The 13,809-nt window shown below is 40.1% G+C and overlaps 1 long non-coding RNA gene across 1 annotated transcript; it reads left to right on the top strand.

Moving 5' to 3' along the window:
* On the top strand, positions 1-13,367 carry LOC122091116. The gene is made up of 3 exons (XR_006143819.1): positions 1-92; positions 1,029-1,100; positions 13,109-13,367. It is a non-coding gene; the product is annotated as an uncharacterized LOC122091116 (long non-coding RNA).
* Positions 13,368-13,809: the final 442 nt, after the last annotated feature.

Raw genomic sequence — 13,809 nt, 5'->3', positions numbered from 1 at the left:
TATTCTCGCTGTACAATTCGGTGAACAACTGCAAGAAGAGGAGGAGAAAGAGAAGAAGAAGAGAGCTACAATTTGGGGGCTGCTGCACTCAGGTAAGGCTGCTGCCCCTACTAATTCAGTAAATTTAATTAGTTTAATGGCAGTAGCATGCTAGGGTTAGGTAGTTCAATGGTTAGGGACTGTAAATTAGTCCCTATGGCCTGAATTCAGTACCTTATGGAAGAATTCCTAATTTTAGTAAGGGTTTTGGGACCTAATTTGCTTGAAGTTCATCCATGTAAACCCCAAACCAAAGGGCTTTCAGTGTTCATGAGAAATTTATGAATTTGGGACTGAAACAAGGTGGCATGTAATAAAAATTCTGCAGAGAAAGCATAGGCAGAATTTTATTGAATTTCAGATATGGGAATTGAAACTTAAACAATTTAGTTTTTTCCCTGTAACCCAAAACTGTAATTGGAGGTGGAACGTGATCGTGGTTACTGTGTTCTATTCAATTGACCTTAATTGAATGATGAATTTTGGGGAAAATGAGTGCAACCCTTCAATTTACCCAATTTATGTTCAATTCTGAAATTTGTTTGGGAATTGGGTAGTATACTATTATATAATTTTTAAGTACTGTAATTAGGAGTTTGGGGGCTGTAAAATGACCCTAGATGCATTAGGGAACATTTCCTATGCTGCCAGAGTCAATACCCATCGACTATGAGCAGCTCAAGCCAGGGAAACTAGCAAAACAGCCTATGGGAGTGCAAAATTTTTTGCAGATATTGACCTGCCGGTTGGGGTGTGTTAAGCCCAATCAGCCCCTATTTTGACTGAACTGTAACCTGCCTTTGTGGGTTATGTTCCCTACCTTATTTACCCAAATTAACCCTATGGGTAAGGATGGTTCAAGGGCTTTTCCGAGACTTTAATAGGCTTAATGCATGGGACTTTAGGAATTGTTTTGGGTTCAACAGTGAACCTGTATGTAGTCAATTAGGTGTATAAATATTTAATAAAAATTAAACACCATTGATTAGGAACCTAAATAATCGGCAAGGACACGCAATTGATTGCGGAGATCTATCGTGCACGGTGATTTGCCTTTTGAGGTGAGTGGGTGTTTGACCCTTATTTTACGGAGTGTGTTTGCATTATTTTATATTTGGATAATTTATAGTGCCACCCCTAGAGAATGTCAGTATTATAGAAACACCCCCTGTTTAATACCAAGTTATGTTCAGAGCCACTACCATTGATCTCTGTTACATAATTTACCTCAAATAATGACATCAATAGTTTATTTTTTTCTTAAATACCATATTGCCAAATGTTGAATTACCGATATTATCCTCACTTACAAACACACACCCCCTAACCTAATTCGTCTAAACCTCACCACCTGCAAAAATCCCTAAATAAGGAGTTCGGCTGCGTTTGTATCTTTCTTTGATTAAAAGCTTCAGATTTTCGAAGATCGACTTCTAGCTTTGGTGAAACAATTCTGGGTAATTTCAAGATCTTAATCCAATTTTTGAATCTAAAACCCATTCTTTTGGGGGGTTCAAATCAATTTACCTTCTATGTAAATATGTTTCTGTTCATGAATTACTAGATTATATTCACATTTTTTTTCCTTTGTTTTATCTCCGTTGACCTTATTTCTCAACTACAATTCCTTGTGCTTTCTATCAGTCTAATAATCTCAATTTCAGTCCTACCTCTAATGTTGTCCCTCATTGTAATTTGAATTACACGGTTGGTGTCTGTTTGTTTCATCGGGTCCAATCATTTTAGGTTTCAGTGGAGTATAACTGAATAAGGATTCATTGTGGTTTTCTGGTCTAAATAAATGATGTTGGGTGTCTCGTTACCATCCAAATCCTAGAATTTCCAGCCAGAGAACTGGGACAGAAGGCTCTTGAAGAATTCCGCATCTGTAATGAACAAGAATCAATTATGGTCAGATCGGGGGTGATGGTAGATCAAAGATGGTTTGTGTCTTCTCCTTGTGGAGGATTTAGGGTCACACCGATGAAGCTTTCCAAGATATAGGGTACTGTGATTATGAGGAAGTTTGGAAATATAAAGCCAGATAATTACTAGTACAGAGTTTGCGAAGGAGAGATAGTCTGTTATCCAACGTTCAAGAGACCTCGCCTAGAAATCTAGACGGTTAATGGCCATAGCATCCGAGATCGCCTCAAGATTGGATTGGGATTTCGATTATGTTCATGTCGTAAGAGGTGAGAAGGCAAAGAGTAAGGAACTCTGGCCAAACCTAACGGCCGACACTTCACCTGAAACCCTAATTTCATCCCTAAAGAACAAGATTGAAGATAGGAGGAGAGAAGGGAGAGTAATTAACCAACCCACAATGAGAAAGAGAGGGGACCATAGGAGTGCATACGTGTAAGATTTCCCTGGCCACTCTCTTTCTCTTGTTTCAAAAGTGGCATAATCGATTTGCGCAGTTGAGCGAGAGGCAAGGGCTTCCCTTTTGAAGACTGGATATTTGGCCTGGGCATCAATTTATGTTAAGTGATGCTATGAAATAACCCTTTTGAGTAAAATATACATATGTATCTCATTTTACATTAACCCAAAATGATTGACTCGTCAGATTGCCCTTTTCCCCTACCGTTCGTCTCATTCACTCATTGGAAAAGGAAAGGGAAGATGCAAGTCTTGCTTGAAAGCATCATCAAATGCAGTATAAGAATCCTTTTTTTTTGGGCTTCAATCATCTATGGGCTGCCAACTGCCTTCACTTACTACTGAGGGGAGCAGCAAACTCGGATTCGGCAAGAATCTCATTTTTTGGTAGTACGAAGGGGGAATTGGCCCAAAAATTGGATAGGGATCAAGACACAGCCGGGCACCGGCAGCTGACTCAAGTGCCCCTCGAACCGCGTGAAATGGTCACCTATTACATGGCTCACTAACTCTGCCTGGGGTGGGGATGCCTATTATTCTTCGGCGGTCCAACGCACGCAAGGCCTCGGTTTGCTGTGTGGACTTCCTATGCATTTCCTACAGAGTAGAACCCAGCTCAGCTCTGCTAAGCCAAAAAAGGGAAGAACCGCTAGTGGCGGACTGGAGGCAGCGGTCTGAATGCAATTTGGTATTAAACAGGGGTTGTTTCTATAATACTGGCATTCTCTAGGGGGTGGCACTGTAAATTAGCCTTTGTATTTTCATGAATCATGTGTATGAATGACATGTCATATTTCTGCTATGCATGTTGTTTGATATAATGGACTTATTTATCTTGTGCTATTATTATTGCTAACCTGTGAATATGGAAGGATGAGGCTAAGGAATGGTTTTAGACTGCAGATAAGTTATTGTGGTTTTGTGAATGAGATCTACAGTTAATTGTGGTATTGACGATTTGGGGCATGGTGTGGTCGAGGGAGGGAGGATCTGGTATTGTGGGCCCAGAGGTTAGTAGTATAGTTATGACTGTGGCTCTGACGGTCTAGGGCACGATGTGGCCGAGGTTCTTTCTGGTACTATGGGCCTAGAAGCCAAAGCATGTTGTGATGTATGGCGATGGTATATACAATCATGTAGATTGTATTTGGTTAAGATTCATAGACCCTGGTGCTACACCCCTTACCAGTAGGGGGTTAGGTACTGGCTAATCCCAATGGATGGTATGTTGAGAGAGTACAATGTCCATTGTATGACGTACTGTACTCAAAGGCGGATCCAGCATGGGTGATCGGTGGATTTTTTGGGACCATGACTGTTCTATAGCTCGGGTGAAGGAAGTAACCTTCGGTTCACCTCCCTCTGTTGGGGGTTCAGGCCAAGGCCAAGTAGACTTGACCAAAGTGCCCACCCTCGATTGGGGCCCAGGCCAAGGTTGAGCACTCCTGATCGAAGGGTCCACCCTTGGTTGGGGGCTCAGGCCAAGGCTGAGCACTCCTAATCGAAGGGTCCACCCTCAGTTGGGGGCTCAGGCCAATGCCGAGCAGACCTGATCGAAGGGTCATCTCTAGGTTGGGGTCACAGGTCAAGGTCGAGCACTCTTGACCGAAGGGTCCACCCTCAGTTGGGGGCTCAGGCCAAGACCGAGCAAACCTGACCAAAGGGTCCACCCTCGGGTCCTCCCTCGGTTGGAAGCTCATGCCAAGGCCAAGCAGACTTGACCGAGGGGTGCATCCTCAAACAGGGCCGAAGGATCCAGGCCGAAGCCGAATGAATAGGACTGACAGGTCCCAAAAAAAAAAAAAAAGAGAAGAAGAGGAACTAGAGAAGGAGTCCCGAGCCGTCTAAAAAAATGTTGTTACTTCCTCTAGAAGGGCTTCTCAGAGGAAGTAAGGGGGCTTCTGATACGCACTAACTAACCGCCCAGCAAGATGGTGACACATGGCATCCAACTATAGGAGGAATTTGGAACACTATAGGAAGCTAAGGACTTCAGATACCAAAATAATGAGGAGACTTGAGTCCACCTTCAGTGATGGAGTCGTAGTAGGACTTTGCCTGCATGAAGGCAATATTGATCCCTAAAGGATGGGAATATTCCCCATAGAAGGAGGAGACGTGTGAAATAAGATCCTCCGAAACGGCCTTAAGCTCATCAGAAGCAGAGGACGTTCCCTAGGAGGACTCTATAGGACCTAATCCTATAAAAGAGATCCAAGGGGGTAGTTAGAGGTGAGTTTGCTAACTCGCTCATCATTGCTTTTTGAAGAATGTTGCACCGGTCTCTAACTTAGGCGTCGGAGGATTAATCTCGGAGCCATCTCTGGGCCTCTACCTTTTGTACCATTGCAGGACAAACATTCAATCTTCTACAGATTCTCGGCAGCAACATCACCCATAGAGTCTCCCTAGAAATAGAAACTTGTAGAAGCGATCGTAGGGTAGAAAACACTACATAAGATAACACCTATTGCAAGAGGTATACCACTTGGTCGGTGCCTCTATAGGGTGGTCAAGTACATCACCTCTTATTGGTTTCGATTTAACAGGCACATTATCCTTCTAATTAAATATTTTTGAGATATATGAAACTTGGGGTACTTTTGGTCATTTTCTATTCAATTGTAGACACGTAATTATAGGTTGCATTCTTGATGTCCCCTCTAGTGAAAACTGTACTTATGTGGAAATGGGATGGATCTACCCTCACAAGCTTTTATTGCAAAATGATTTTTAAATTCAACTTCGATGATGAGAATAAGTTATTTTATCATTAAAGATCAAGCGTTAAACAATGGTACAAGAATGGGAAAAATTGCCCGCCGATTCATCTCACGCATTGTCAAGCAAGCGTTGCCACTTGTTGCACTTTTGCGATCAGCAATTTTTTAACTTTGATGCCCACGTCATTGGATAGTGCTTGCTGCTTCACTTAGTAGAAGAGTACAAGTCTTAAATGGTTTAGTGTTGATAGATGGGAAAAAAACAAACATGATCACTCCTTTTAGAAACATGGGTCATTCAATCAAACTTTACAATGAGATATCAAATGTCAAATCGAACAAGTAAATCAAAAGTTATGGCCATCAGAACATAAAAGACATACAAGAGAACCACATAATGCGTCTGGATATCTGCGTAGGGCAAGTGCGAATCTGCAACAACCATGTCGGGAAAATCACACGTTGGACAGCTTTGCATTTTCCCTTCTTTGGTTACTACTATAATAGCGTCTGCAAAAAAAAAAAATCTAGGAATTCCTGCCAATGGGGCACAGTTGGAAGTTCCAAAAACCCTTCCCATGGTTGAGGTTTTCCAAGAGCGAAAGAGAGAAATATATCCTTCTCTCTCTCTCTCTCTCTCTCTCTCACTAAACAATCTAATTGTATTCAAAAGAAGAGGAAACAATTACAATGATAAAAGCCTAGACAGCCCCATTCTAAAACAATCACAACACAAAAAAACAGACCCCACCTTCGAGAATGCCATCAACAGGGCCTTCTCCTTGAGCTAGGAGACCTAAATATTCTATGAATTCGCGTGTTTTAAGAACAGAGAGGCCCACCCCTTTCGACCTTAATCCAGGGTTGGCCTAAGATAGTGCTTCTTCCCTTTTTATTTTTATTTTTTTAGTTATTTAGTTAGTTTATTAGATAAGTGTGCTTGGGGTTAGTTAGATAAATTAGTAGTTTGATTAGTATGTGTTTAAGTAGATACACATGATTTAGGATAATTAATTAATGTTGTTTTCTACCCAAAAAATAAAAATAATGTTGTTAGGGTAAGCATATGTAGGGTGCATATGTAGCTCTCTTTGCCTCGATATTGTACATTATTAGCAAATCAAAAGTAGAAATGTTTGTGGATTATTAGGATTCACAATTGGGGAGAATATTCAAATAATTTAGCACCTAGAAGAAAATAGACCAGCTTTCACTAGGTGGAATGGATGCCTAATAGCTTCATATTTTTGTAATCTGACCGGACCATTAGTTTAGGGAAAATCATCATTATAACGACGTGCTAAGGGTTTTAAAAACATAAACATAAGGAAAAATTACTCCCATGTAGTTTGCTGAAATTACATGTGGGTCCAAGGGTTTGAACGATTTACGCCCCCTCTCCTAACATTGACGGTGTGAGTATGCTATTACTTTTATACAACAAAAGATCGTATTACCCCTTTAGTAGAGATAGTCTTGAGAGGGCCATTATACCCTTTTATACCCATGTACCCAAACCACTCAAATCAAATCCTTAAAACATAACCGTTGGAGAAGGTGGAGGTGAGACCTATGCAAATCACCCCTCTGCAAGGAAACTTAGGTGGAAAAGGAGCCATACAACTCCAGCGAGGCTCATATTCACTCCGGCAGGTACCCTCTTTTTGCTCTTCCTTGCCTTCAATATCCTTGATGCTTTTGGCTTCTCTTCACCCAATATCCTTCGTATCGTCTCAGTGGTTGCTGCTGTAAAGATAGAGTTTACTGATGTTTTAATCTCTACCTCATTCAAAGAGGTAAGTCGTGTATTTATCATTGAGTTTGTTACATATTATTTGAACTTTACAAGTGATAGAGTTTGAGTTACACAAAAACTCTCCTACCTATAAGGTAGGGATATTTTACAAGATAAGGATTTGAATTGGTCTACGTTGAATTCAAATAGTTTTGAATTCTAACGTCTAAAAAGGAGACTTCAAATTTAAATTCAAAAGAATTGGAATTCAAACGTTATCCTTAACAACCCCCCTCAAGTGGAAGATGGTCTCTTACAAATCTTCGACTTGTCACGCAGAGATAAGAACCGGACCGTAGATAATGGCTTTTTAAGAATATCTGCAATTTGATCTTTCATTGATATGAATTTGACAGTCAGTAAACCTTTTGTCACAAGATGCTGAACAAAGTGGAAGTCCACTTCTATATGCTTCGTCCTGGCATGAAATAACGGATTTGCTGTCAAGTAAGTGGCCCCTAAATTATCACACCATAACATTGGTGACTCAGTAGGTGGAACATGAAGCTCTTGCAAGAGCGATGTGATCCAGCAATGGCACAATGCTCTGATTTTGTAGAAGAGCGTGCAATGGTTGGTTGTAGCAAACCAAGATATTAAATTTTCTCCCATGTAAATAGCATAACCACTAGTAGATCTTCTATCATCAATGCACCCGGCCCAATCAACGTCTGAAAAAGCCATGAGCTGGTTGGAGGAAGCTTTTGAGGTAAGAAGACCATGTGTAATGGTGCCTTTAAGATAACGCAAGATGAGTTTGACTGCCTGCCAGTGTGTCTCCGTAGGAGCATGTAGATATTGACATATCTTGTTCACCGAAAAAGAAATGTTAGGCCTAGTTAGAGTGGCATATTGTAGTGCCCCAATTGTGCTACGATACAAAGTGCAATCGGTCATAGGATCACCATCATGTTTGGATAGCCGAGTCGAAGAAGCCATAGGATTTTGAACGGGTTTGACACCCTCCATTCCCATACGTATCAAAAGATCATGAATATATTTGTGTTGAGATAATATGATTCCACTTGGGTAAGAGAGAACTTCCATGCCTAAGAAGTAGTGAAGAGAACCTAAGTCTCTTATTGCAAACTCTATACGTAGAGAGTCAATAACTTGTTGAACCAAAGTAAGCATAAAACCAGTGATCACAAGATCATCACCAACTTTGGAGATAAATAGTGATGTATCTATTTTGGAGCCTTCAAAACCAAGTGTGAGTAAAAAAGAACTCAACCGTTGAAACCAAGCCCGTGGGGCTTATTTTAACCCGTATAGTGACTTGTGAAGCTTGCAAACATGGTGGGGCCTTTCTGGGTCTATGAATCCCGATGGTTGAGACATATAGACATCCTCATTTAGTGTGCCATGGAGGAAGGCATTACTAATGTCTAATTGACGTAACGGCCAATTTCGTGTTATAGCCAAAGTGAGCATAGTTCGAACAGTAGTAGGCTTCACAACTGGACTGAACGTTTTAGTATAGTCAATACCTGCTTGTTGTTGGTTATACCCCTTCACCACCAAATGTGCTTTGTATCGTTCAATTGTTCCATTAGCCTTGTGCTTTATTCGAAAGACCCATTTTGAACGAACAACATTTTGTTTGGATGAAGGAGGGACTAAAGTCCATGTACCGTTTCGCATTAACACGTTGAATTTCTGCAACATTGCTTCATTCCATTCTGGATATTTTGTAGCCTCTGTGTAACATGTAGGTTCCTTTGCAGTAGTGCTTTGGGTTAGAAAGACAGATAGTAGTGGGTAACGGTTAGAAGGCTTTGGGTTATATCGAAGTTACAGAGGATGAGTCCTTTGATTAGACCAATAGGGGCAGCAATGGTGGGAGGTTGACTTGCATCTGTGGCAGGGGGCTCAGAGGTGGAAGGTTACCCTGCATCTGTGAGAGTTGGTAAAGCATCTGTTGCAACAATATTAGATAATAAAGGGAGAGGTGATGCAATAGGGGGAGATGGTAATAGTGGAGAATTCAACTGGGTAGATTGTGAAGTATCTGTGGAGAAACCAGTTGCAGCAGTAGTCCCAACAGATGGATTGTATGACAGTGAAACAGTGAGCCATGGTGAGGATGGAGAAGGTTGTAACACATGGGATTGTGATAGAAATGCTTTTGGAAAAACAATTTCTATGAAATTGACATGACGAACAATATACATTCGGTTTGTTGTGCAATCAAGACATCTATAGCCCATGTGATTAAGACTATAAGTCTATAACCGAGAAACACACATGGAGTGGAACGAAATGAAAATTTATGTGTGTTATAGGGACGCAACAAAGGATAGGCAGCTCATCCAAAGACCTTAAGAAATTTGTAATCAGGTTTGGTCCTAATTAATTTTTCAAAAGGTGAAAGATTATTGATAATAGGAGTGGGTAATCTATTAATCAAATATACAACAATTTCAAAAGCATATTGCCAAAATTTCAAGGGAAGGGAGACATGTGCTAAAAGAGTGAGGCCGTTGTGTACAATATGACGTATTTTACGCTCTGCAGCCCCATTCTACTTATGCGTATGAGGGTAGGCAACATGATGTATAATACCATATTGTGTCAAGATTGTATTCAATTTTTGGTTTTCCCCACCACAATCAGACTGGAGAGCCTTAATTGATTTGGAGAATTGTCGTTCTGCCATGGTTTTAAATTGAACAAAGAGGGAAGGAACATCAAAACGTTTTGTAAGAGGATAAAGCTAGGTGAATTTACAGAAATCATCAATAAAAATTAGAAAATAAAGATGACCATTAATTGAAGAAATAGGAGTTGGGCCCTATACATCACTAAAGACTAACTCTAAAGGTGCAGTACTGATGCTTCCAGTTAGTGGTAAGAAAACCTTGTGTGATTTTCTCATAAAACAGGATGAACAAGTACTTATGGTTGTGGAAGAGCAAGGTAGTGCTTGAGACTTAATGACAATATGAATAACACGATTGTTGGGATGTCCTAAATGAGCATACCATGCATCAATGGAGACATGTTCATTGATGTTAGCTTCTTTGGGAAGAGAGGAATGGAGACTTGTGAGACGATACAACCCGTCTTTAAAGGACCCTTGAAGCAGCGGCACTTTGTCACCTGATCCCTAACAACAAAATGGTATGGATGAAATTCAAAGAAGCAAGAATTATCCTTTGTAAAGTGATGAACGGATAAAAGATTTTTAGTGATGGTAGGAACATGAAGAAGATTTGTGAAATGAAAATTCTTACTGCAAGGAGAACTAAATGTGGAAGAGCCAACACTGGTGATAGGTAAACCTACCCCATTGCCGACTCTAAGTTTATCATTACCAGAATAACCAGAAGATTGTTGAAGCATTGATAAATCAAGAGTAATATGGTTGGTTGCAGCTGTATCTAGATACCAATCCTTCATTATTGGGGTTTGAAGAAGACTGGCCATGTTTGCTACAGGTTGTGGTGCAATTGTGGAGGAAGTATTGTACCGAAAATAGCACTTATTGGCAGTATGATTAAACTTATTGCAGATTTGACATCGCTCTCTCTTCTTGGTGCGTTGGCCTTGGTTATAGTTGGGCTGATTTGCAATGTTGGTTTGCAAATATTGAGAGCCTTGTTGTGGGGTAGGAAGGAGCCCTTGTTGTTGTTGAGACATAGTTTTGGCTGGACCATATGAAGCATGGGAGAGATTTGCTTCAACTATAGTCTGAGCTATCTTCATTCGTAGCTCATGACTGATCAGTAGTCAATGAAGATCATGGAAGGGAATAGGTTCAGATTTGATAGCAAGAGCTGCTACCACATCGCTGAAATCCGAACCTAAATTGCGGAAGACAATAGCATTGAGTTCTTCAATGGACAAAGGTTTATTGGCAGCAGATAGTTGATCGGAGATGTACTTCACTTCACACAAGTATGTCGAGACAGATTTCTCACCCTTGTATGTATTCTGAAGCTGCATATGAAGTTGGAGAATGCTAGTATGGGAGAGAGTTCCAAATGAGGTTTGGAGTGCATTCCACACTTCTGTTGCGGTGTTGAGTCCGACCACATATGGGAGAACTTCAAGCGTGAGAGATGCAAGGATCCAACTCATAACTAGTGGATCTTTCCTCATCCAATCAGCATGAGCTGGATTAACACAAGGGATTGATGGAGAAGAGGTTGTTGTAATAGTGGTTGTGGAGCCATCGGATGGTGGAGATGTAGTCTTTGCAATGAGAATGTAAGCTGGTGGAGCGGGAGTGGTTCCATCAACAAGACCAAGTAAATCATAGCTACGTAGTAAAGGGAAAAATCGGGTTTTCCATAGGAGAAAATTATCGGGAGATAATTTTAAGGTAATATGATGCTGGAAATTAGGAAGAGGATAGTTGGAAGGAGTTGCAGCTGAAGAGGAAGAATTGCAGTGGGTTTTTAGCGATCCTTAAGGCATGTATGCTGATCAGAGGAAAGGCCTCAGCCACACTTTCTCTGGCTCTCCCAGTCAATCTAGGACTGGCCTTTGTGGAAGCTCTGTTTCAGTACCAAATCATAAGAGTATATAATCATTCTGATAGGCTCAGTCCCTCCATACATTTGGAGGGGATTTTCATTGCATATTTGTACTCTCTCTTCATTGTCCTGGACATCATTGTAAACTGCATGTTATTCAATAGTCTCAAATCAAGTTCTCATATGGACCTTGAGAGCAAATATGTTTACCATGAAGTGATTCTAGGGGAAGATGACTGCAGCACTTTAACATACTTGAAAAATTAGCAAGAATTGCCCTGAAGAGCTTTATATGGACTCATAATTTCTATTTCAGTTTCAACTGAGTTTTTCTTCTTGTAGTGGATACTTTGTTAACAGTTTCATTTTTTTTTTCCATTATCAGAGGCTCTTGTTTCTTTTCTTTGGATAGCTTTAAATCCTGTGTAATGAAACACATTCCAGATGCCTAGTTTACCCACCGAAAAGAGTAAGTTACTATACTATCGAAAGGGCAAGAATGCCAATGCCAGATTTATGACAATCATTATCAACTAATGAAATAAGTCAAACACTTGATATTTCTGTATTTAGTATTTATTCATCCAAATCCAAAATTACTGATACGAGTTTTGCATTTCAATATGGGTAATTCCATGCGAAAACCCACTCCAAGAGTGACTTAGGTATTTGTACAACATCAAGGTTCTCTTTTAATCTTGATGGCAAGAACAGGAACCCAATACTGCAACTAAGTTCAAGCAGCTCAACAGATTCTCTATGAATTCCAATCTCTGCCATCTCCTTTCTCCTCAATGAAAGGAGACAAAGTCAACCCCCAATAGTCATCTCCAGCAGGCAGAGCTGAGGATTGTCTATTGTTCCCAGACAAGTTGAACCTTTTGATCATGAATAAAAGAATATCAAGCTGCCTTTCTCCACATAAGTTTGCTTGCAGGGTGGGGCGATTTGCAGAGCTCTCACCTCCACCTTTGCTTGGAAGCTATTTTGTGTTCACTGCAGTTCGCTTGGAAGCTATTCTGTGTTCACTGCAGTGCAAGTTAGTTTCAACTAGGTTCTCCGCCCCCGCAAGCTTCAACCAGGTTCTTTGCCCTCCACTCCCCACAAGCTTCTTCGCTGGATTTGTTCTTCTTCTCTGACCTAGTGGAGGTTGCAGTCCAATATCCGTTCGGTTCCTAGGTTGAAGAACTTTCTATTTTGTTTGTTTTAAGCAAAGGGTATATTAGTAACTTCACTTTCTTAAAAGGGTATTTTCGACATTAAAATGGTGAAGTCACCAACTAATAGTGTCAAATTCAAGGTGACTAACGGATTGGACCTAATTGTAAGAGTCTTTCAAACTCCATGGGAGGGGGGCATAAATTGTTCAAAGCCTTGGACACACATGTAATTTCGAGAAACTACAGAGAAGGGGGTGTAATTTTCCCTAAATTTAAATATATCAGTCTACAACATGCATAATTTAAGTCTTAAAGCAAGTACTTATCTAATCTAAATATCTATATCTATTTAATTAACTAAAAAATAATAATTAAAATGGAGAGGGAAGAGAAATACCTATTCTGAGCCCGCTTGATGGTTCAATTCTATAGAATTTCAATGCTTTTGTTCCTATCCTGATTGAATTCCAACTCTTAGGGGTATTTTGGTATTTTTCTAATTTTTTGATATTTTCTCTCTCACAGGGGTTTTCATATTTTCTCCGGATTTAATGCTTAGAGCTCAAGGGGTGAGGGCAAGATTTGTTGTTTGAACTGAAGGAAGGCAAGGTCCTTTATTTAAAGGAAACAAGGGACATGTGGAAATCAGAATTTCCACTCCATGTGGCAGCCTCTAGTTGGTCCTATGAATCCTAAATTGTCGGAAAGTGTTTCATTTTTTTTGGGCTGAACTTTACACCTCCATTTGAGTTTCAAACATTGAAATTTGAGTCATTTACATTCAGAATGTTTTTCCGATACTATCCAATAATATATACAAATATCAACCACAAATTTGGTCGAGAAAACGATCAAAATGATACTCAAACGAGGTAATTAGACAAATAGTATTTAATGAAATGATTGCCAAACAGCGTTGTCTTCGTATCAAAGTCTATATGAAAAAAAAAAAACACAAAACAAAACAAAAAAAAAGCCATTTTGAAAGTTTTTACCAATTCTAGTAATATATGGGCATCCAAATTACCCAAGGGGAAAGCGGTAATTTTCTGTAATACAATCTGTGAGAGCAACATTGGGCTCAAATCATCTACATTTGGAGGGTCATTTAGGGTAACAAAATCTAGGGTCTACAACACTCCGTCCATGTCAGAACATAAGAAATGCACTATTCTTTTCTATCTTAGTTCTGATGTTGTAGTAAAATCGAATCACCAAGTGAGAAT

The sequence above is a fragment of the Macadamia integrifolia genome, chromosome 10, assembly GCF_013358625.1.
Source record: "Macadamia integrifolia cultivar HAES 741 chromosome 10, SCU_Mint_v3, whole genome shotgun sequence".
NCBI lineage: Eukaryota > Viridiplantae > Streptophyta > Magnoliopsida > Proteales > Proteaceae > Macadamia > Macadamia integrifolia.
Note: the sequence above shows the minus strand (reverse complement) of the source record. Positions and strands in the feature narration are given on the sequence as shown.